The following is a 23,788-nucleotide window of genomic DNA, read 5'->3' as shown; positions in this document are numbered from 1 at the left end:
AGGAGTCACAGTTGCGACCGGGCCCGGCACTCCAGGGGGCCCGGCCGCCTGTGAACCCCTGGCCCCGCCCTGCAGTAGTTCTGTGGGTGCTGCGCCTGCCTGTATAACCCCGGCGGCCGGCCCGGGGCCCGCCGCCCAGTGTTGCATTTCTGCGCTGCGCTTCAGTGCCAGGCCAGCCCTACCCTCCATTGAGTCTCCTCCCCCTGAGTCTCCTCCCCGGGCGGCCGCACCGAACATGAGGTTTTCCTAGGCTGCGCAGGCGCACAACAAAACCGAGACGCAGCATGGTGAAGGCGTCGGAAAAGCTTTGGAAGAGTGCTGCGCGAAGAAGCCGGTGCCGGAAGTGGAAGATAAGATTTGTAAAAAAAAAAAAAAGGTCTTCATAATTGCTCACCAATGAGTTCAGAACTTCAGAGTAGACTGAGAGTGGGGTCTGATGGGGGCTGGCTGGCTTTATAACTATCTCTGCTATATTTCTGTAGCCTGGTGCCTGGAACCTCTGACTGCCCAGTTGGGCTGAAACTACTACACCCAACATGTTCTGGCAGTAATAGTAAATGGATATTGGTGCAATTCTGAGCTACTAGTCTATATAATACATATGTAGCCTACATGTTGGGTGTAGTAGTTTCAGCCCAACTGGGCAGTCAGAGGTTGCAGGCTACAGAAATATAGCAGAGTTAGGCTACTTTCACATCTGCGTTAGGTGCAGATCCGTCTGGTGTCTGCACAGACGGATCCGCACCTATAATGCAAACGCTTGCATCCGTTCAGAACGGATCCGTTTGCATTATTCTTTTTAAAAAAATTCTAAGTCAAAACGGATCCGTCTTGACTTACATTGAAAATCAATGGGGTACGGAACGGTTTTCAATTGCACCATATTGTGTCAGTGAAAACTGACCCGTTCCCATAGACTTACATTGTAAGTCAGGACGGATCCGTTTGGTGTCCGCATCCAGAGCGGAATGGAGGTGGAACGGAGCCAAACTGATGCATTCTGAACGGATCCTTATCCATTCAGAATGCATTGGGGCTGAACTGATCCGTTTTGAACCGTTTGTGAGATCCCTGAAACGGATCTCATAAACGGAATTCAAAACGCCAGTGTGAAAGTAGCCTTAGTTATAAAGCCATTGATAGGCCAATGAAGTATTTTACCATATGAAGGCAAAAGAAATGCATGACAAAACCAGCACTACTACATAATGTAGCAGAGCTGGTTTTACGTGGCACATGAATTGCTGGTACCTGATGCTGACACCTGCAGTTCTGGGTAAAAGTACATAGTTATGGTTGAGGCCATTTGTTAACTCTGCTCTGCTACATCTGCTTATAAAGGGATGAACAGACTGCGCACATTGGGGTATACCTTCTTGTTCTTGCATTAGTCTTCAGCCTGTGGCTCTCTAGACCTGGTGGAAATACAAATTTAGGCATGCTGCTGTCTGGTGATGCTGGGAGTTGTAGTTGGGGCGTACATACAGGGGTCGCAGTTGCGCGCACTTACTCTACGTCACAATGTTATCAGCGCTGCAGGTCTGCAGGAAGTTGGGAGCAGAGGAGCGCGGGAGCCACTGCTAGACTGCCACTGCCCACTTGCCCAGTAGTCTGACTCTATACTACAGTCACTCACCCCACCTCGTTCTCTCTTTCTCTGCCAGCCTGAGACAGGCCCAGGAGCAGCGCTCATTCAGCCAGCCAGAGCCCACACTGAGCCCAGCCAGCCTCCAGCATTCAGCCTTGCCAGTTGCCACAGACTTTCAGCGGGTCGACTCAGCAGCTTTCAGCCTGAGCCAGGTCAGGTAAGAGTTACTATCTGGCCTTGGTATGTTCTGTATATTATTATATGTGAGCTGTCCTGGTATAAGTTATACATCTTTTGGTATATAAAGATGTATAACTTATACCAGCTGTACATATATACCCATATAAGGAGATACCTAGGTTATATCATCAGCGTGGTCCACTATATCGCTATATACAAGAAGATGTTATACCGAATATCATCCTCTTGTATATAGTAATATACAGTATATAATATATATACACACACAGATACATACACACTCGTGCGGCGGGGGCGGCGGCGGGTTGGGGGGGGGGGGGGGACGACAGGGATGGGGCCCCATGGATCAGTTTCGCACCGGGGCCCCATGGATTGTGTGTACGCCACTGCCGCCGGGCGAACCACAAGGCCATCTCTAGGAAGGATATTTGGACGCTGCACTGGGACATGGAAGTGGATGTGGTCGCTGATGTTGCTTGCAAAGGTCCAGGTGCAGGGCGGGAGGCATCCGGGCCTGCGCCTTCGACAGGGGATTGGCAAGCACATAACATAGGGGAAGAGGAGGCAGTGGTGTGACCCGCACACACAGATTGTGGACCCAGGCGTTCAACCCATTTATTACGGTGCTTGGATGCCATGTGGCGGATCATGCTGATGGTGTTGAGGTTGCTAGTGTTCATGCCCGACTCATTTTCGGCACAGGTTGCAAACTACTATTCTTTTGTCACAAACAAAACAGTTTAGTGTGCAGGTTTTTGAAATTTCTCACAGCTGCAGTCCTAAAAACAGTAGGTCCTATAAACAGTAGGTATAGTGCTCCTATAAAATTCAAATAAAACACAAGTATGGGTCCACGCTAATTGTTCACAAGCATTCACTCTCCTAGAGCCGTCTCTCCTTGTTCCTGGCTTTCGGCTTCCTCGATCCTTGAACCGACCAGCAATAGAAACCTTTTCCTCCTAATAAATTCCGCCCCAATGAATGTTAAAGAGGACCTTTCACCAATTATTACATTATGAAGTAACTATACAGACATGTAGAGCGGCGCACGGGGATCTCACTGCACTTACTATTATCCCTGGGCGCCGCTCCGTTCTCCTGCTATACCCACCGGTATCTCCGCTCACTAAGTTATGGTAGGCGGAGTCTGCCCTTGTTCTTCTGTAGCGCTGGCCAATCGCATTGCAGAGCTCACAGCCTGGGAGAAAATAACCTCCAAAGGCTGTGAGCTCTGCGCTGCGATTGGCCAGCGCTAGAGCAGAACAAGAGCAGACTCCGCCTACCATAACTTAGTGACTGGAATCTCCGCCTACTATAACTTAGTAAGCGGAGATACCGGAGGGCATAGCAGGAGAACGGAGCGGCGCCCGGGGATAATAGTAAGTGCAGTGAGATCCCCGGGCGCCGCTCTACATGTCTGTATAGTTAGTTCATAGTGTAATAATCGGTGAAAGGTCCTCTTTGAATCAGGACGCCCCAGAGGAAGCTGGTAGCGAAACCCGGGTCGGCAGATACACAAAAAAACTTTTATATGTGATGTGGCAAGAAATGGTCTTGTAAGTACAATAAAAGCAAGGTGAACCGTTTTTTTTCTTGCGAGTCTGTACTATATATATGTCCTTTTGAAGGAAGAAAAGGTTTCTATTGCCGGTCGGTTCAGGGATCGAGAAAGCCGAATGCCAGGAACAAGGAGAGAAGGCTTCAGGAGAGTGACTGCTTGTGAACATTCCTCTAAGGGAAGACAATTAGGGCGGACCCATACTTATGTGTTTTACTATTCTTTTGTCGTCCACACTTTCCTAAAAAAAGCGCTATACTGCGGAACATCTACCCCTTGGCAAGGGATATTTACGCAAGGGTGTGATCCATGGAAAAGTTGCGGGCCTGTTTGGTGTGGCCCGGCTTCTCCCTTTTGCCACCCCACTGCCTCTTCCAGCCTGTTGCGGTGCTGCAGAACCTCTCCCCATCTGTACTGCTGTCCTCACTCGGATTTCCACCTTCCCAGGTTGGGTCAGTGACCTCATCATCCACCACCTCCTCTTCCATTTCCTCACTCTGATCATCCTCCTGATTTGTTGACCTAACCACATCAGTGATTGACAACTGTGTCTCATCCTCTTCATCAACCTCTTGAGACAGTAATTGCAGTTGACTCATTGGCAACTGTGTCTCATCATCATCCACCTCATTAAACACTAATTGCCATTCCCCACCATCATGTTCTTGTGATTGCGGATGCTCAAGAGGTTGGGAATCAGGGCACAAGATCTCATGTCCCTCTTCAAGAGTGCTTGGTGAGAGGGCCAAATCAAATAATTGCGATGAAAGGAGGTCCTTGGAATATCCGAGTGTATCCCACAATCGGATATTCCAAGGACCTCTTTTCATCGCCACTTGTTTGGCCAGACTGTACATGTTGGGAGGAAGGAGGATCAGGGTGAGGCTTGTGTTAACTAGACTCCTGGTTACTGAGACAGGACTTGGTGGAAGACAGGGTGGTGCTTAACCGACTGGAAGCATTATCTGTTGCAATCCAACCGACCACCTGGTCGCACTAGTCTGACTTCAAGAGTAGTGTCCAGTGCCGCCCTGCAAACTGGGACATGAAGCTAGGTATCGTGGATGATTGTTTTTCTTGTGCTCTGGCAGCAGGCACAGTTTATCTGCTCCCATCAGCGTGCACCATCAGCATCACGGCCACTTCCTAGTCCCTTACTGCTCGCCTTCTTCATTTTAAATGTGATATATGCTTGAAAGTATGTCACATGTACAGTAGTGTAGGATTTGGAAGTGTATGCGTAAAAAATATTTACAAAGGTATTTGTGATTAGGAAACGTCATACAGGACAGGTACCACAGGTAATGTCACTGTTCGCAGTGTCTACGGAAAAAGGTACACTGGATGTCACTGATATTTAGGGATACGCACACTTTAAACAGGAGATGTGGCACGGATAATTTAACTGTCCGCAGCGGACACCGTCTAAGGAAAAAGTGCACTGGATGTCACTGATATTTTAGGGATGCGCACACTTTAAACAGGAGATGTAGCGCAAATAATTTAACTGTCCGCAGAGGCCTATTACATGGTATTTAGAGACGGATGCGCTAAAAATATATAAATTGCTGCTGTCACACACAATAGTCGTAAAAAGGACTTTTGGGTCTCTGAAAAGTTTTTGGTATAAAAATCTTCCTATTACACTCCCTACACTGTCCCTTCCTATGCACAGCTCTCCCTAACACTGAGCAATTTAGCGCAGGATGCGCTACAAAAATATATTGCTGCTGTCACACACCTTATAAGGACTTTTGGGTCTCTGAAACGTTTTGCTACCGGAATAAAATTCGATGACACTCCCTACACTCTCTGTCCCTTCCTATGCTCAGCTCTTCCTGACTACAAATAATCCGAACATGCGTCATTGGGTGCTATATAGCACCCGATGATGGGTTCCGGCCAGCCACACACTGTAATGCCAGTAGCCAACATGTCTACTAGCATTACAGTGAGGGCAGTACTTACCTGCACGTTTATTGTCTGCGTAGGAGAATTGAGCATGGTGCTTGAGCATATGCGGAACATATGCATGCTCAATTATAATAATCACTTTTTGGGGCCTGTACTACACTGGCCTACAGTAAAATTGTTAACCACTGACCGTCTAATATACTTGCAGCCACATAATCACTTGTTCTTTTCTGTCAGGTAAATGCCTAATTTATAGGGCCCGTACTCCCGTGGCCTAAAATAAAAATTTTCTAGGCTCCAGCAGGGCACATTTTTGAGAGTTTACCTTTATGACGCATAAAAATGGCCCCTGATTAAAATATATATTTTTAGTAGGAATTTTTGCCATTGATCCCCCTCTGGTATGTCACTGTCCATGTTGTGGGACTATTTGTGCACTTCTAGTAAGTATTTGGTGGCTGCAAATATGACCTGAAGGTTTTTCAGGTTCGCCTGCCATTAAAGTGAATGGGGCCCGCCGTGAGCTTGTGGTAACATTTGATCGCGAACATGCATTTGCGTTCGCGAAAAGTCCCGGCCGATGTTCGTCCATCACTATTTGAGATATAAGTATAAGAGCTCAGGTAATAGTTCTCTATGATGGCTAGTTTTAAAAGGGTTGTCTGAGGTTTTTTTTGTTCGTTTTTTGTATGTTTATAACTAGGCAAATGAAAGGACTTTACAATTCACTTACTTTTTCTCCAGGTGCTGATTTCTCAGATTTCACTGAGGGTCACATAACCTGTGGTGTCAGCCTCTCTCCTGAGGCCTGAGAGATCAGATATGTGTCTGTACACGAGATGTCACTGTGCTGGCCACCTTCCCCCCATGCACTGCCGGCTGCTGCTTATTGCTCTCTCCCTGGATTCTGGAGGAAAAACATTAACCCCTTCAGCTGCACAGACTCAGGGCTGAAGGCTTTACTGAGTAGCTGCAGGCATTGAGGAGACAAATGCTGGGCACAGGAGCTGACAGAGGAGTTCTGCAGAGCATTGCACAAGAACAGGTAGGGGAAAGATCCTGTGTGTATCACCAGTGTCATTGTATAACTGGGACTTGTAGTCCTACAAATACAACATGCTGCTGAGTCTCCCAGCAATCAGACATTTCACTCAGGGCAGGACTTATATTTAGAGATGAGCGAACTTCTGTTTTAAGTTCGGCGTCTAAAGTTCGGCTTCCGGTTAGCGGAGGATCCCGATATGGATTCCGAATTCCGTTGTGGTCCGTGGTAGCGGAATCAATAATGGCCATTATTGATTCCGCTACCACGGACCACAACGGAATTCGGAATCCATATTGGGATCCTCCGCTAACCGGAAGCCGAACTTTAGACGCCGAACTTAAAACAGAAGTTCGCTCATCTCTACTTATATTCACTCCCTTTACAGAGCAGGGGGAGGGGCAGAGATTATTGTTATTGCAGGTAAACAAATGGCCAGAAGAGAACCAGGGAAATTATTAAATAGATTTTTTTGCCATAAACTTGCTTAGTTTAGTTATATTTTGCTGCCCATCAGATTTACAGTGATATATATATTTTTTCATAAGTCGGACAACCCCTTTAGGGCTCTTTCACACTTGCGTTCTGGATCCGGCCTTAAGCTAAACGTCGTTTCGGCGCATTGCCGGAGCCGAAATTTAGCTTTTTCAGAGTGGTTACCATGGCTGCCGGGACGCTAAAGTCCTGGCAGCCATGGTAAAGTGTAGCGGGGAGTGGGGGAGCAGCATACTTACCGTCCGTGCGGCTCCCCGGGCGCTCCAGAGTGACGTCAGGGCGCCCCAAGCGCATGGATCATGTGATCACATGGATCACGTCATCCATGCGCATGGGGAGCTCTGACGTCATTCTGGAGCGCCCCGGGAGCCGCACGGACTGTAAGTATACCGCTCCCCCGCTCCCCGCTCCTACTATGGCAACCAGGACTTTAATAGCGTCCTGGGTGCCATAGTAACACTGAACGCATTTGGAAGACGGTTCCGTCTTCAAATGCTTTCAGTACACTTGCGTTTTTCCGGATCCGGAGTGTAATTCCGGCAAGTGGAGTACACGCCGGATCCGGACAACGCAAGTGTGAAAGAGGCCTTAAGCATGTGGTATTCTGTTGATATGCTGAGGGCTTGTGGTCAAAATATTTGGCATGCCATTTAAAAATGTTCTGCTTTCTGCAAATGAAAGAGCATGTACTGATCCTAATACATACACTGTATAAAGAAATTAAATAGTGAAATAGCTCTTCCTATATGTGCATTATAATCTTATATTCATCTTTATTATGCAGAAAGAAGAGTTTTGTTTTGCCTGAAGTCTAATTTATAATTATAGGATAATGCCTTACAGACTGAAAGAAAATGTATCTGCTGTGGCTAAGCATGGAGTAAATGTAATTTAAATAAAATACCGCAGAAGCTGCACAACAGAATTGTGGAAGCTTTTTTTAAAGAGTGATGTGTCTGAATATACTGTAGTATACCGCCTTCACAGTAACATAAGGAAATAAGACATAATGTCTGGATGTTTTCATGAAGAATAAACAAGTAGATTTGTGTTCTTGATAGATTTTATGCATTAGAAATGTGTACAGGTTTTTTGGTGCATGAAACATTTTGTAATTGAAAAATGAAATTACACTTTTAGTCTTTAATTAATTTGGACTCTCTTTTATATGGATTTAAAACAAGAAAGCTCAGTACAAGAAAGCTAAAATTCCTGATAAAAGTACTTAAGATTAATTTAACACGCTCAGGATTTCCCAATTAAAACTTTCACATTAGTGCTGAATTTTAACCAGTTAATCTTCTAATGAGACATCCCAAGCAATGAGAAGTGGATTTCTGAATTGAATATGGCCCAAAGGCTTACATCTGGAAATTATTAAGTTACAAGAACTGGAAATATTGGATGAAGTCCAATTATAGGGATACACTGCCACCTATTGACAGCTTGAATCTGACTGAATTATTGTGTGATAAAATAGTAGCATTCAAAACCTCAAAACCTTTAAAACTAAATATAAATATCTTTACATATGGTAATACAGACTAATACATAAAGAAAAAGGGGGTCAGTCAGCACATCCCAATGCGCAGGGGCACGTTGCTATGGCTGAAAACAACACTGAATTGTACGGTAGCCGTCATGGCACATAACAGGTAGAATTTAGTGTTAGGAACCCGTCTTACAGAGATCGCCTTGACGTGCGGCAGACAGGCTCAAATAATTTTGCCAAGCATCTGTAATTTATAAGTATAGCACTAGCAATTATTATGCATTTTTGTACTTTATTTGGTTTGCAGAGAGCTGTTGCATTGCATGTTTTGTTTTACAGACTAATACATAAACAATGTTAACATTTTCTTATCACCTTAGTAGTTTTAAATTCACTTAAAAGTTACCTACAGTAAGTATCCATGTACACGGCAAGCTTTGGGAAAGGAATTTTTGATTAAAGGGAATCTGTCACCTATTTTGAGCCTATAATAGTGTTAACATATCAATGTGCAATAAAGTACCTTCATTCCTGCATGTGTCCTCTTTCTTTTATTCAACTTTTCATTCAGATGAAAAAGCGATTTTTATATGCAAATTAAGTCTCAAGGTGCCCAGAGGGGCGTTATTACTCTGCTCTAGTTCCCAGCAACGCCCCCCCTGCAGTGCCCAGCCCGCCTTTCTTCCCAAGCCCAGCACGCCTCCTAAGAAATAAATGTACTCCCACATCGGAGCCGAACGGCGCTGCCCCCTCCACTACCTCATTTAATTTATTCACTGCACCGTCCTTGCTTCCTCCTCTCTTGGCCTCCGAAATCCCGCGCAGGCGCAGTATCGCTGAGTGCCTGCGCCTGTACGATACTCCTGCTTCAGAGGGCAACAGCGCTCTGATTACGTCACTGGGCACGGCGCATGCCCAGTGACACTATTGAGGCTGTTGCCCTCAGGAGCAGGAGTATCGTACAGGCGCAGGCGCCTGCGCGGGATTTCGGAGGCCAAGAGAGGAGGAAGCAAGGACGGTGCAGTGAATAAATTAAATGAGGTGGTGGAGGGGGCAGCGCCGTTCGGCTCCGATGTGGGAGTACATTTATTTCTTAGGAGGTGTGCTGGGCTTGGAAGAAAGACGGGCTGGGCACTGCAGGGGGGCGTTGCTGGGCACTAGAGAAGAGTAATAACGCCCCTCTGGGCACCTTGAGACTTAATTTGCATATCATAAAAATAGCTTTTTCATCTGAATGAAAAGTTGAATAAAAGAAAGAGGACACATGCAGGAATGAAGGTACTTTATTGCACATTGCTATGTTAACAGTATTATAGGCTCAAAATAGGTGACAGATTCCCTTTAACCAGAAGAAGTCCATAATATGGAACTTTTAAAAATATTTTTTGGGGATCTATTCCTTCTTGTGCTGTATTCTTCAATAATTAAATACGAGTAGATTCCAGGCCAGATTATCCTTTGGTAATGTTTTTCAGTGAAATGAATTAGATGAAGAATATATTCAAGATGAATGTGACCTAAAGCAGCTATTTTAGTTGCACAGGAGCTCATAAAAGGGCTCTCTAGCTTCTTGTGACTCTCATATTTCCTGCCTTACAGTAAATTGTACATCAGCAGTGAGAGGAGATGGTATAGAAGTCACAAGGACCCTCAGAGGTGAAGGGCAACATCTAAATTAAAGTAACTGTTGCAAACCTGGGAGTGGCAAATAAGCAGGGCAGTCTATGGAAGAGAGTGGGCCGGGAGTAAGCTTCAGCAGTGGCACTACAGGATAAAAAGTAGCTCACTTTTAGCATAATCCATCTTAGGTGTATTTTTCAGTCTCCAGCCTTGGTAAAAGTCATACCAACTGTGAATCATTCAAGGAGGGAGTCTCCCTTACATATAGGGGTTTTAAATTAAGTACTCTGCTTTTCTCATCCCATTCTCTATGAGCTACTCTTTGAGTGGTTGGTAGTTGAATGTATAGTGCCTTTGTGTCTGAGCAGACTACAGCCAAACATCGAAGAGCAACACTTCAGTCTTTAGTACAGGTAGTTGGTTTACATGTGCACTGGACGTTAACCCCTTCACTGTCCAAATCCACCATTGCTCATTATCCTTAAAGGGGCTCTCCAGAAATTAAGAAAATAAAATTATGATCCTGAATATAGCTGATAAGATCTTCAGCTTAATTTCTGTAGGAATAGAGTTCATGAGTACACATAAAGTACAGAGAGGAGGTTTGTATGTGGCTAATGAGCAGTAGCACTCATATGTGTAATAGTACACGGGATTGCGCTCCAGCCTGGATCGCAGCGGCTCCCTGTGATGATACGTTGGCTTGCGCTCCAGCGTGGAACGCATCGGCCGTCTGCGTTGATACGCTGGCTTGCGTTCCAGCGTGGAACGCAGCGACCGCCTGTGTTGTTACACTGGCTTGCGCTCCAGCGTGGAACGCAGTGGCCGCCGGGCCGTCTTGTGACTCCGCCCACTTACCGTCCGGCTCTTAAATAGAAGACAGGTGCTAAGCAGGGTGTTCCACTAATGGAGTGCGCACCCTGCTAGCTCCATTGCATCTGAGGACTCCGTCCCCATATCCAGACCAGGATCCCTAACAACGTTGTGAAGGACTGCTTACCTCTTGCCACTGGCTTCCCACGGCTGGCTCCCTAGCCAGGAACAACTAACCGCAAGTATATGCCTGATACCTTTTTTGATCAATATCCTGGAACTCAGAGTGGGGTGGTTCCCTGCTGGTGAGAGGCGGTATTCCCAAACCAACTCTGAACTCAGGACATGCTATACTAACTCTGAACCTATGGCATACTATATACTAAACTGAGGACATGCTATATACTAACTCTGAACCTATGGCATACTATATACTAAACAAAGGACATGCTATATACTAACTCTGAACCTATGGCATACTATATACTAAACTGGGGACATGCTATATATTAACTTTGAACCTATCGCATACTATATACTAACTCTGAACATTGCACAAGCTTATACTAACTTGTGACTCCTGTATACTAGGAGATCTTCCTCTCCATCAGTAAAACTAACTAGATGAATAGCGGTAGATGATTTTGTTACCCCAAACTCTCCGCCCAAGACTGAGAGAGACGCCTGGGGTACATACTGAGTAACCGAGAATCCCACAGCCAAAAACAAGGGCGGTGGGATAATAGTGGATGTCCATTGCTTCCGCAGTTGAGATCCTAACTGATCAACTAGGTGCGTTACAATATGTAGTCTCCATTACCACAGACCCAGTTTACCACAGTCTGTCCTGTCCGTCCTCTCTGTACTTCATGTCTTATCATGAACTCCATTCCTACAGAGACTCAGCTGAATATCTTATCAGCTTTATTCAGCACCATAATTTTATTTTATTAATTTCTGGAGAACCCTTTTATAGATAATGAGCAATGGTGGATTAGGACAGTGAAGGGGTTAACTTCGGGTGCACAATGTTAACCAACTACCTGTACTAGTAGGAGACAAGTAGGAGAGGAGGATGAGGCAACTCTTGTTGCGAAGTAACTTGTCCTTCTGTGTGATTAGGATAGGTTGTGTGTGTACTAATAGGGCAGCGGCCATTTTATTTATTCTAATGATTGCTCCTGAGGCAAAATTTGTCATTATAAATAATAAAAGGTATTTGGGAATATATTTAAAATAAACTAATATTTAAAATGTATTTTCCTAATTCCTGGAGAACCCCTTTAACTGCTACATTGCTCATTTTCCTTAACTCCTGCTCTAGACAACCAGGGATGTTATTATTAGATTGTTCTTTCCACTTGACAGACTGACAAAGTAAACTGTTTTTAAAAGGCAGAAAAATGCTCAAAACCCCAAATGCTGTTGCACATTTCTAGCTGGGGGAGCAATTCCTGCACATGTGATCCGTTGCTAACAGCAATCACCAGCTAACAATGCATACAATAAAGGATGCCTGCAACGGACCACATGTACCACAAAAACATCCTACACAGGGGAGCCAATGTTCGGATGTGATAGATTATATAAAACAGAACATTGCAAAAATTGGTGCACTACAATAGTGACTGTAATTGACAATATATGGCTAAACCCTCACTCTGATATTAAAAATGAGACTTTCGCCAATATATTCTTATATCAAGAACATACCAGAGCCCAAGCAATCGTCAAGGTTTCTCATAGTGGCACGGGACCTAACGCTAACCTACCTGTGCCGTATGGTCAATTACAGGAGCATAAGGTCCGACACACAGCGAGCAACTCCCAGTTACCTCCAGCATGAAATCATCCCTACAATGGGAGGAGGGAGGAGGATAAGGGTCCCAGATTACCTCCAGTGTGAAGTCACACATACAATGGGAGGACAGAAGAGGCTGTGAGTCCCACCTATCACTGAGTCATGTGACGCAGACTGCACAGGTGCACCTAAGTAATACTAAACCTGGAGTTGCCACACTGCCAGGTACACATATACAAACAGACTGACAAAGTAAAGTGGTTTTAAAAGGCAGAAAAATGCTCAAGCCCCAAAATGCTGTTGCACATTTCTAGCTGGGGGAGCAATTCCTGCACATGTGAACCATTGCTAACAGCAATCCCTAGCAAAAAATACACACAATGGAGGATGCCTGCAACGGACCAAATGCACCTTGCTACTCCCATTGTATGTTTGACTTCACGCTGGAGGTAACCTGGGACCCTTATCCTCCTCCCTCTTCCCATTGTATGTGTGATTTCACGCTGGAGGTAACTGGGAGTTGTTCGCTGTGTGTAGGACCTCATGCTCCTGTAATTGCCCATACGGACCCTGTAATTGCCCATACGGCACAGGTAGGTTAGCGTTAGGTCCCGTGCCACTATGAGAGACCTTGATGAGGTGCGCGGGCTCTGGTATGTTCTTGATATAAGAATATATTGGCAAAAGTCTCATTTTTTATATCAGAGTAAGGGTTTAGCCATATATTGTCAATTACATTTACCATTATAGTGCACCAATTTTTGCAATCTTTTCTTTTCTTTCCACTAGACCCTAAAGATGTTATAATTAATCCTTTAACTGCCATAGACCACTAGAGATGTAATCATCATCCCCTTTTCTAATCCAGAATACAAAGGAAGGTGCCTATAAAGGCAGGGGAAATTGGTATTATCTGCCCATTTCACAGAAAAGATACACATTTTTTTGGACATTATTCATTTTAAATGTATCAGAATGTGTAAAATGCTGGTATACTGGCATAAGGGAGCCTGTTTGCTGTTTTTGCACAGGGGCTCCCAGTTGTTTTTGTTTGGTTGGTTCACATTTAACATTTACAAACCCATTTGGATAATGTATTTCATTGAGTTACATGTATTATAGGCTGAAATCATTTTTTGTACTTGTTTTTTTTGTTTCAAATTTTGAACTGTTTGGTTTCTGCAGCTTGCAAGTATTGCAATACAAAGCAAGCTACAGAAAGCCATTCTGTGCTAAACAGACAAGTTCTCTAACAGTTTATTCTCCAGCCACTCCATTTGTCTCCTTAATGATGATCTCAGCTGAATTAAGATGTAACTAATGTTAATTAACTTAGATATAGGGTGAGATTTACAATGATTGAAATATATAAACCATTTTTGCAGCAGCCTTTGTTGCTATGATTTGCGCCAATTTTTTGAAATTTTGCATGTTCTTTGATAAATGTCTGTGTTTTTCTTTAAGGCTAACACATCTGTCTTGAGATTTTAATACACATTTATTTATTAGAGTAAGATTGCAGTTTTGGAACTTTTTACAAAGTCTTAATTGATAAATCTGGAGTGGTGTAAAAAAGCACAAAAAGTTGTAAAGCAATATTATGTGACTTTTTCATGCTACAATTCTGAAGTGCAGGGTTTTATACATTTCCCCAATAGTGTTTTTTTTTTTTTTTACCATACAAAGATATAATGTTACTAGCTTATTTAAAGAATGTTTGGTATATAATCATGAAATATAAAGTATAGCATATTTAAGGTATGTTTTAATAACTGTTTTTTTTTGGTCTTTGAAAGCTGATGTTGAAAGGTCACAGTAGCTAGTCATATGATGTGTCAATATTTAGTACTGTGAGGGTATTACAGTGCTCCAATTTATCTGTATATATTTAGCATCCTGAGAGTATAATAGTTGTCCTGTTGTGCATGGGCCACAAATTTGAATGGCTCCTGAGCATGTTAACATTCTTCCATGGTGCAAAAGCTGCAGAACTGCACCTCTTCAGCTGCATAGAAGCAAATCAATTCTAAACTAATCAGATTCATGAAACATTTTACGAGAAAATTTCTTTCAAATGAATCCAAAGTTTTGGTGATTCACTTCGGATGAATCATCCAAAATAGTTCCTTCCACTTATTTAAAATTAAGTACATTAGCGGACAAAACCGGGCAGGGAGGATAATGACAGAACATAACAAGAACCCATCTGGGTCCCCGGCTAGCGGACTTGTCCACAATGCTTTACAGGCAGCCTGACAGCCAATCAGAAGAGAGGATATTGGCTGGTCTGTTAGGCTCTGTGCTAGCTGTAAAGAACAGAAACCATTGTGAGCCCATCCACTGATATGAGAGGATATCTGTCATGTCTCTGACAGATACCAATTACAGACACAAGTCAGTCATTATAGAGTCTGGGACCATCCTGACTGCATCTAAGATGATAGGCATGTGACTTAATATTGCTATAACAGTGCACTCTGGTTATAATATGTGATATATATATATATCTACAGTTGCAAGTACCCATTAGCACTTGCATTTTCATCATTGGAGTTTTTGTGCATCAAAGGATAGATTAGCACAGTTTATGTATACTAATAGGATCATATATTATATATTGTAATTGGGAATCTGGTTTATGGTTTATCTAACTAGCACTTGCACTTTATATACTGGAGTTTTGGTTGTTAAATGATAGTCTGGCAATTTGGTATACACAAATAAGAGCATTTAACCAGGGGATGGTATCTGTGTCTTGGAATAATAATTTGCTGTCAGTGATGTCACCCTATTGCTGTGTACTCATCATGTTTTAATTGGATCTTAAGTGTGAATCATGTAATTGTTAAGTGTGAATCATGTAATTGTTCAATAAACTTTATATTTTGGTATGAAAAAGCTCTGGTTGTTGTAGGTAGACAGATTTATTCAGGAGAAAATACAGGTGATTATTGGGTTATATGTGATACCAGGTGATGTAATGCTATAATGTAACGACATATAGGTGTTTGTATCATACACCGTATGGTATATTTATGGAAGATACTCAAGTATCTTTACAGTAAAAAGGAATTTTTTATTCCCCTAAAGTGGGGAAAATTGGCTTCTACTTCACAGTTTTTTTTTTCTTGCCTTCCTCTGGATCAACTTGCAGGATAACAGGCCGAACTGGATGGACAAATGTCTTTTTTCGGCCTTATGTACTATGTTAAGTAGCAGTTGAACTTGAAGCCACAGTGGTGGTGGTAGGGGCAGTGGTAGCCATGGCAACAGTGGTTCTTGGGGCAAATATAGAGCAGGGAATCATGAGGCAGGCAAGAAGCCCATGATGCCATATTATATTTGGATAAAAGTGGCAGGTAGAGATGATCGAATCAAAATTGACGAAGTGGAATTTGATCCGAATATCAGGAAATATTTGAATTGCACGGAATCCGAATTTCCTGACGCTTTGTGGTAACAAATCACATTTTTCCCTAAAATGGCTGCTGCACATATTTGGACATGGAGCAAAGAACTCTGGGAACGAGGGATCACCCACAATGCACAATGCCATGCATGCAGCCAATCAGCATCCAGCCCTGTGATGTCACAGCCCTATAAATAGCCTCAGCAATCTTGGATTCAGCCATTTTCCAGTGTACTTAGTGCAGGGAGAGACATTAGCAGGCGCTAGGGAAAGTGCTATAAAAGACTTGAAAACTTTTATTTTGCTGAATAGAAGTTCAGGTACAGATCATTAGAAGTGTAGAGAAAGGATAGGGAGGAATTATTCCACACTATAAAAAGAGAACAGGGTCCAATAGGGGAGTTTACAGCCTGGGTAATAGGAGCAATCCTATTACATCTTGATGCACTGATTAGGGATCCAAATTGCCATTATACTGCTGCTCTCAGGTTTGCAATAGATGATACCTGTCATGGATCAGCGGGTGTGAACCCACTGTGCCACTGACTGGCTATACTCTGGAAGGGCTTGTCTAAGCAACTACCTGGTTTTCACTAGAGCCTCAGATGGTGAGGATAGACTTGAGCTGTTAGGGTAGTTGCCAGGGTCTACTTCAGAGCAATCCCTGAATCAGTGGCAGCTGGTCTAGGTGGACCGGAGATACCTGGGTAGGTACCAGAAGTACACTAGTAGTCAGGCAGGCGGGGTCATTACCAGGAGCAACAGTGCAGTACTGAAGGAAGAGGCAGAGGTGTAGTCAGACAGGCAAAAGGTCAGGGCAGGCGGCACAGGTACAGGTCAGGCAATCCGTGTTGGCAACAGGCGATAAGCGGGGGAACATTGACATACAGTAGCCGGTTACAATACCTCTATAATTCCAGCAATTTTTCTTGTTATTGGGGTGCAAGTGCTGTGTTATACAGCCATTAACAGAGTGTATTAATAGGAAATATTTATATGTACTATTAGCCGTTATTAGATCCTTCTTCTGATCTGTCAGAAGGAAGGAAAAATTAGATGCACAATGAATCATGGTATTTGGTAGCCAAAAGCAGGAGTAGGTAAAAAACACAGAAGACATTCCATTCATGTGTCATCTCTGTTTTGGATCCACTACTGTTTTTTTTTGGCATTAGAAATACTGATGGATTACTGACCAAATGCTGACCGAGTGAAGGCGGATACTCAACAGACAGGATCTGTTTTTGTGGGTTATTGTTCTGACGGATCAGAGGAAGGGCAGAATATTCAGTGACGTCAACACAAACTTACTGCTAACACCCTCTCCACTCTGTCGGGGGGACTCTACTTGTATAAGCGTTTAATAGAACAGGTTCTGTAGACATCTATGTGGAATCAGCTGACAATGTTGTAAAAGGAGTGTGCTTCTTCTTGGCACTAACAGCCCTGGACAGCCCTGGACACTGCAACATATGTTGGTCTGGTTCTAACACCAAGCACTTATTCCCCTCCTTCACATCTTGCTCAATGGACATCCTCCTGTCCCTAACAAAAACAGGTCAGTTTTGCTTCCATTACCCCTCCTTCCAATCATACGTATAAACTGAAACATTGATGTGCTATCTTAGAACTGATGAGCCTGGGCGAGAGAAACCACACATCGGGTCTGTTGCTAAAGTGCATAAAGCAGCAAATATCCCACTGGCTTTTTCCCCTACAACTGGGCAAGGTGGTAAATGACAAAGGCAGAAAATTGTCGCTGTGCTGCATTTGGGGAAAATAGCACATGTCCCCTGCATGGTACACGTGATCAATCTAGTATAATTACGGATAGACATTTTCCACCATTAAGGCATAATTTTTGAACACTTGCTCAGAACAAGCCATTGTTTTTGCGACACTACCAACTGTACGTATTGATATAGGTAGGCATCTGCCCCTGTTAAGGCATCACTTGTTAAAAACACGCTAGTGTTTTCCCCCAGTAACACCATCTCACCCCAATGACGAACAATTTTTGGAATGCTTTTAATTTAAAAAATCCAACAGCACAATGTTTTTTTAAGCAAGCTGTTTGTTAACACTGTCAACCATGCATTTTCCCATAGCTATAAAAGTCATTGTCAATCTGACATTAATTAATATTGCTGTCGAGACTAGAGAGAAAAACTATAAGTCCTAGGGGACCTCAGAGCGTAATATACCAATTTTCAGGCTAATTGAAGCACTTTTGATTCGGGTAAAATTGACTCGGAACTGAAATTGAGTTTCTTGACTGATTCATTTGAATTAGACTTGAAACTAATTTCAAGAAATTTGCTCTATTCATTCTTCATTTGCAGAAATGTATGAAACATATCTGCTATATTTAAATACATATCAATATATACTATAAAATCAGGACTAGATTATAGGGAAGGCACACAGGGCCTCTATCACCTAAGGGGGCTTCTACAATTCCTTTTTAACTAAAACTGGCAAAAATGTGACAATTGTGACAGAATCACTAAATATGAAATAAGTTGGTTTCAGCTTGCAGAGCTTGTGTTTTTCAAGCATACTTGGGTCTAGTGTTGAGCGCGAATATTCAAATTATGAATATTTAGCACCAATATCACAACTTCGAGAATTTACAAATATTTCAAATATAGTGCTATATATTTGATTTTCCAATATTCGTCATTTTTTATATACTCGAAAAATTGGCAATATAATGATCGAGTAATATGCGAATATTACGCGATAAATACAGGCGTGGGTCGAAAAGGAATTTATAGCACTATATTCGATATAATGCTATATATTCGTTTTTTAGAATATTCGTCATTTTTTTCCTTCTGAAGTTATGATTCCTCCCTGCTTAAGTTGCTTGTCAAGCAATTTAAGCAGGAAGGAATCATGATTAGAGTTGAGCGGACACCTGGATGTTCGGGTTTGACGGGTTCGGCCGAGCTTCACAAAAAAATTCGAGTTCGGGACTCGAACTTGACCTGAACTTGACCCCGAACCCCATTGAAGTCAATGGGGACCCGAACTTTTGAGCACTAAAATGGCAGTAAAAATGTCATGGAAAGAGCTAGAGGGCTGCAAATGGCATCAAAATGTCAGGAGGTTGAGGAGGCGGTGGATGTGGTGGTGTAGGTGGAAGCGGCTTTGGAGGAGGTAGCCTACACTGCTTTTTGGTTTTAAATTAATTTTTATTTTTTTAAATTAGGGTAGACCCCAAAACATTGGGAAATATAACCTGAGATAACCCCCTCCAGTCGTGCTAAACACACGTTCAGACAATACACTGGCTGCAGGGCAGGCCAGCACCTCCAAGGCATAAAGGGCAAGCTCAGGCCATGTGCCCAATTTGGAGACTCAGAAGTTGCAGGGGGCAGACCCATCAGTCAGTTCGTGTAGGCGTGTGCAAACATACTGCCCCACCATGTTGCACGTCCCCGTGATGTTCACGATCCAATTGGATATCTGCTCTATCAACTTTCGATGTTCTTTTCTGCGCCTACCATGTTGATCACGGTTAGCGGCGAATCAGGGATCCATGCCGGAGAGGGAGTGTGAGAAAGAGATACCACATCCAAGGGAGGTCAATGGCTGCAATGTGATCGATCTGAAATGTGGGACAAGTTATTAAAGCAGAAGGATCAAATGAAAGGGCCAATTAAAGACAAATTTTACAAATTTAATTCCCTGTCACCTATGCAGAGCAGGGGTTTTTCATCGCCAGAAATGGGTTTATGTCACCCACCAATGGAACAGATGATTTTTAAAAATTTCGGTCCCTGTCACCTATGCAAAGCAGGGGTTTATTCATGGCAAAAATTGGTGAATTTCACCCGAAAATGTAACAGACAAATTAGTGAAATGTTTTTACCTGTCTACTAAGTACAGCCGGGGTATATCACACCCAAAAATTTGTGAATTTCACCCGAATATGTAACAGACAAAGTAATGACATTTTTTTACCTGTCTACTAGGTATAGCAGTGGTATATCACAGCCAAAAAATGGTGAATTTCACCCAAAAATGTAACAGACAAATAGTGAAATGTTACCTGTCTACTAGGTAGAGCCGCGGTATATCACACCCAAAAATTGGTGAATTTCGCCCGAATATGTAACAGACAAATTAATGAAATTTTTTTACCTGTCTGCTTGGTATAACAGTGGTATATTATACCCAAAAATTGGTGAATTGCACCCGAATATGTAACAGACAAATTAGTGAAATGTTACCTATCAACTAGGTAGAGCAGGGGTATATTACACCGAAAAATTGGTGAATTTCACCAGAAAATGTAACAGACAAATTAGCGAAATGTTTTTACCTGTCTACTAGGTACAGCCGAGGTATATCACACCCAAAAAGTGGTGAATTTCACCCGAATATGTAACAGACAAATTAGTGAAAAGTTACCTGTCTACTAGGTAGATCAGGGGTATATCACACCCAAAAATTGGTGAATTTCACCATAAAATGTAACCGACAAATTAGTGAAATATTTTTACCTGTCTACTAGGTACAGCCGGGGTATATCACACCCAAAAAGTGGTGAATTTTACCAGAATATGTAACAGACAAATTAGTGAAATGTTACCTGTCTACTAGGTAGAGCAGGGGTATATCACACCCAAAAATTTGTGAATTTCACCCGAAAATGTAACAGACAAATTAGTGAAATGACATAAAATAAAATATATACAAATTAAAAAAAATAAACTTTATTTATGAGGTGGAGGACCATATGGAGTAGGAGTTTGAGGAGGCGGTGGACGAAGCAGTGTAGGACAGTACACTGGCTGCAGGGCCGGCCAGCACCTCCAAAGCGTAAAGGGAAAACTCAGGCCATGTGCCCAATTTGGAGACCCAGAAGTTGAAGGGGGCAGACCCGTCATTCAGTGCGTGTAGGCATGTGCACACATACTGCTCCACCATGTTGCTGAAATGCTGTCTCCTGCTAAGACGTTCCATATCAGCTGGTGGTGCTGATTGTTGTGGCGTGCTAACAAAGCTTTTCCACATTTCGATCATGCTAACCCTGCCTTCTGAAGTGCTGGTGGTGCCCCATCTGTGTTGGTGACCTCTTCCTCCTCCTCTGCCTTCGCCTTGTGCTTCCACTATGCCCCCATTGTCATGTGGGAATGCCACCAGCAGCGCATCTACCAGCATGCGCTTGTACTCGCGCATTTTACGATCATGCTCCGGTGACGGAATTAAGGATGGTACGTTGTCCTTGTAACGGGGATCCAGCAGCGTGGCCACCCAGTAATAAGCACAAGTTAGAATGTGCGCAACTCGGCGGTCGTTGCAGAGATACTGCAGCAAGTAATCGCTCATGTGTGCCAGGCTGCCCAGAGGCAACGAAAAGCTGTCCTCTGTGGGAGGTGTATCGTCTGTGTCCTCTGTATCCCTCCAGCCACACACCAGTGATGGCCATGAGCTAGTTTGGGTGTCCACCCTGCTGTGAACACGGTTCCTCCTCCTCCATCTCCTCCTCCTCCACCTCGTCATCCTCCAGAACTGTGCCCTGACTGGACAATTGTGCACCTGGCGTTTGTGGGTGCAGGAACCCACCCTCGGAGCCACTTGTGAATGACTGGCCGGAAACCCTATGAAATGATCCCTCTTCCTCCTCCTTATCCTGTGCCACATCATCTTCCATCAACGCCAGCAGAAGTGGGATAGTAACGCTGAGAACGGCGTTATCGGCACTGGCCATGTTGGCGGAGTACTCAAAATAGCGCAACAAGAAACACAGGTCTCGCATGGAGGCCCAGTCATTGGTGGTGAAGTGGTGCTGTTCCGCAGAGCGACTTACCCGTACGTGCTGCAGCTGAAACTCCACTATCGCCTGCTGCTGCTCGCACAGTCTGGCCAGCATGTGCAAGGTGCAGTTCCAACTTGTGGGCATGTCGCATATGAGGCGGTGAGCGGGAAGGCTGAATTTACGCTGCAGCGCTGACAGGCGATCAGCAGCAGGGTGAGAACGACAAAAGCGCGCACAGACGGTCCGCACTTTATGCAGCAGCTCTGATATATCGGGTTAATTTTTAAGGAACCTCTGTACCACTAAATTCAGCACATGCGCCAGGCATTTTAAAAAATTGTGTACCTGTTGGTCAGTACTTGAGGGCCAGAAGAAACTGTGCCACCAAGGAAGCTTTCAAAAAAGAGGCGGACGAGTTATATAAGTGTTTTAGAACTAGGGGATAGCCACATAAAAGTCTCAAAAGAGCTTTTAATCGAGCTAAGAATGAAAGGAGAGAAGACCTTTTGCTGCACAAGAATCAGATCAGTACTCAAAATGAGACTAAGACCATCAGATGTATTGGCACCTATGATGGGTCAGCAGCAAATCACAAGTATCCTCAGGAAACATTGGTGAATTTTGACGAGAGATCCAGACCTACATGGGGTAATATACATGGGGTATCACATATAGACGAGGACCAAATCTGAGAGATCAGTTGGTCCACAGCTTCCTCCCTAAAGCACAAATTGATAACGCAATGTGGCTAAAATCAAAAACTGTGGGCTCCTTTCCCTGCGGGAACTGTACTTTTTGCAGGTTTTTACCCAGAATTAAAGGTTTTACGAACCCAGTGGATGGACGTGAATACACTATTAGGGATTTTTTCAATTGACGTAGCAGTGGCATTGTTTACGTTGCATCATGTACCTGCCCCAAACTTTATGTGGGTAAGACTGTACGGGAACTAAGGAGAAGAATCTCAGGTCACATTAGTGCTATAAATACAAAAAAGGACACGTCCCTATACAGACATGTATCTTATGTCCATAATAACAATCTGGGAGTCCTGAAATTCTGGGGACTTGCAAGGATCAAGTTAGGCCCAAGAAGTGGGACTCTGGATCAGAAATTGCTACAGGAGGAGGCTAGGTGGATACATAGGCTATGGTCACTGAGTCCGAGCGGCCTTAACCACCTCCGGACCGCCTAACGCAGGATCGCGTTCCGGAGGTGGCAGCGCTGCGCACAGTCACGCATATACGCGTCATCTCGCGAGACGCGAGACTTCCTGTGAACGCGCGCACACAGGCGCGCGCGCTCACAGGAACGGAAGGTAAGAGAGTTGATCTCCAGCCTGCCAGCGGCGATCGTTCGCTGGCAGGCTGGAGATGTGTTTTTTTTAACCCCTAACAGGTATATTAGACGCTGTTTTGATAACAGAGTCTAATATACCTGCTACCTGGTCCTCTGGTGGTCCCCTTTGTTTGGATCGACCACCAGAGGACACAGGTAGCTCAGTAAAGTAGCACCAAGCACCACTACACTACACCCCCCCGTCACTTATTAACCCTTTATTAGCCCCTGATCACCCCTGATCACCCCATATAGACTCCCTGATCACCCCCCTGTCATTGATTACACCCCTGTCGTTGATCACCCCCCTGTAAAGCTCCATTCAGATGTCCGCATGATTTTTACGGATCCACTGATAGATGGATCGGATCCGCAAAACGCATCCGGACGTCTGAATGAAGCCTTACAGGGGCGTGATCAATGACTGTGGTGATCACCCCATATAGACTCCCTGATCACCCCCCTGTCATTGATTACCCCCCTGTCATTGATTACCCCCCTGTAAAGCTCCATTCAGATGTCCGCATGATTTTTACGGATGCACTGATAGATGGATCGGATCCGCAAAACGCATCCGGACGTCTGAATGAAGCCTTACAGGGGCATGATCAATGACTGTGGTGATCACCCCATATAGACTCCCTGATCACCCCCCTGTCATTGATTACCCCCCTGTAAAGCTCCATTCAGATGTCCGCATGATTTTTACGGATGCACTGATAGATGGATCGGATCCGCAAAACGCAT

This window comes from Bufo bufo, chromosome 2, assembly GCF_905171765.1.
Source record: "Bufo bufo chromosome 2, aBufBuf1.1, whole genome shotgun sequence".
Classification (NCBI taxonomy): Eukaryota; Metazoa; Chordata; class Amphibia; order Anura; family Bufonidae; genus Bufo; species Bufo bufo.
The sequence above is the reverse complement of the archived record's forward strand: the minus strand, read 5'-3'. Positions refer to the sequence as shown.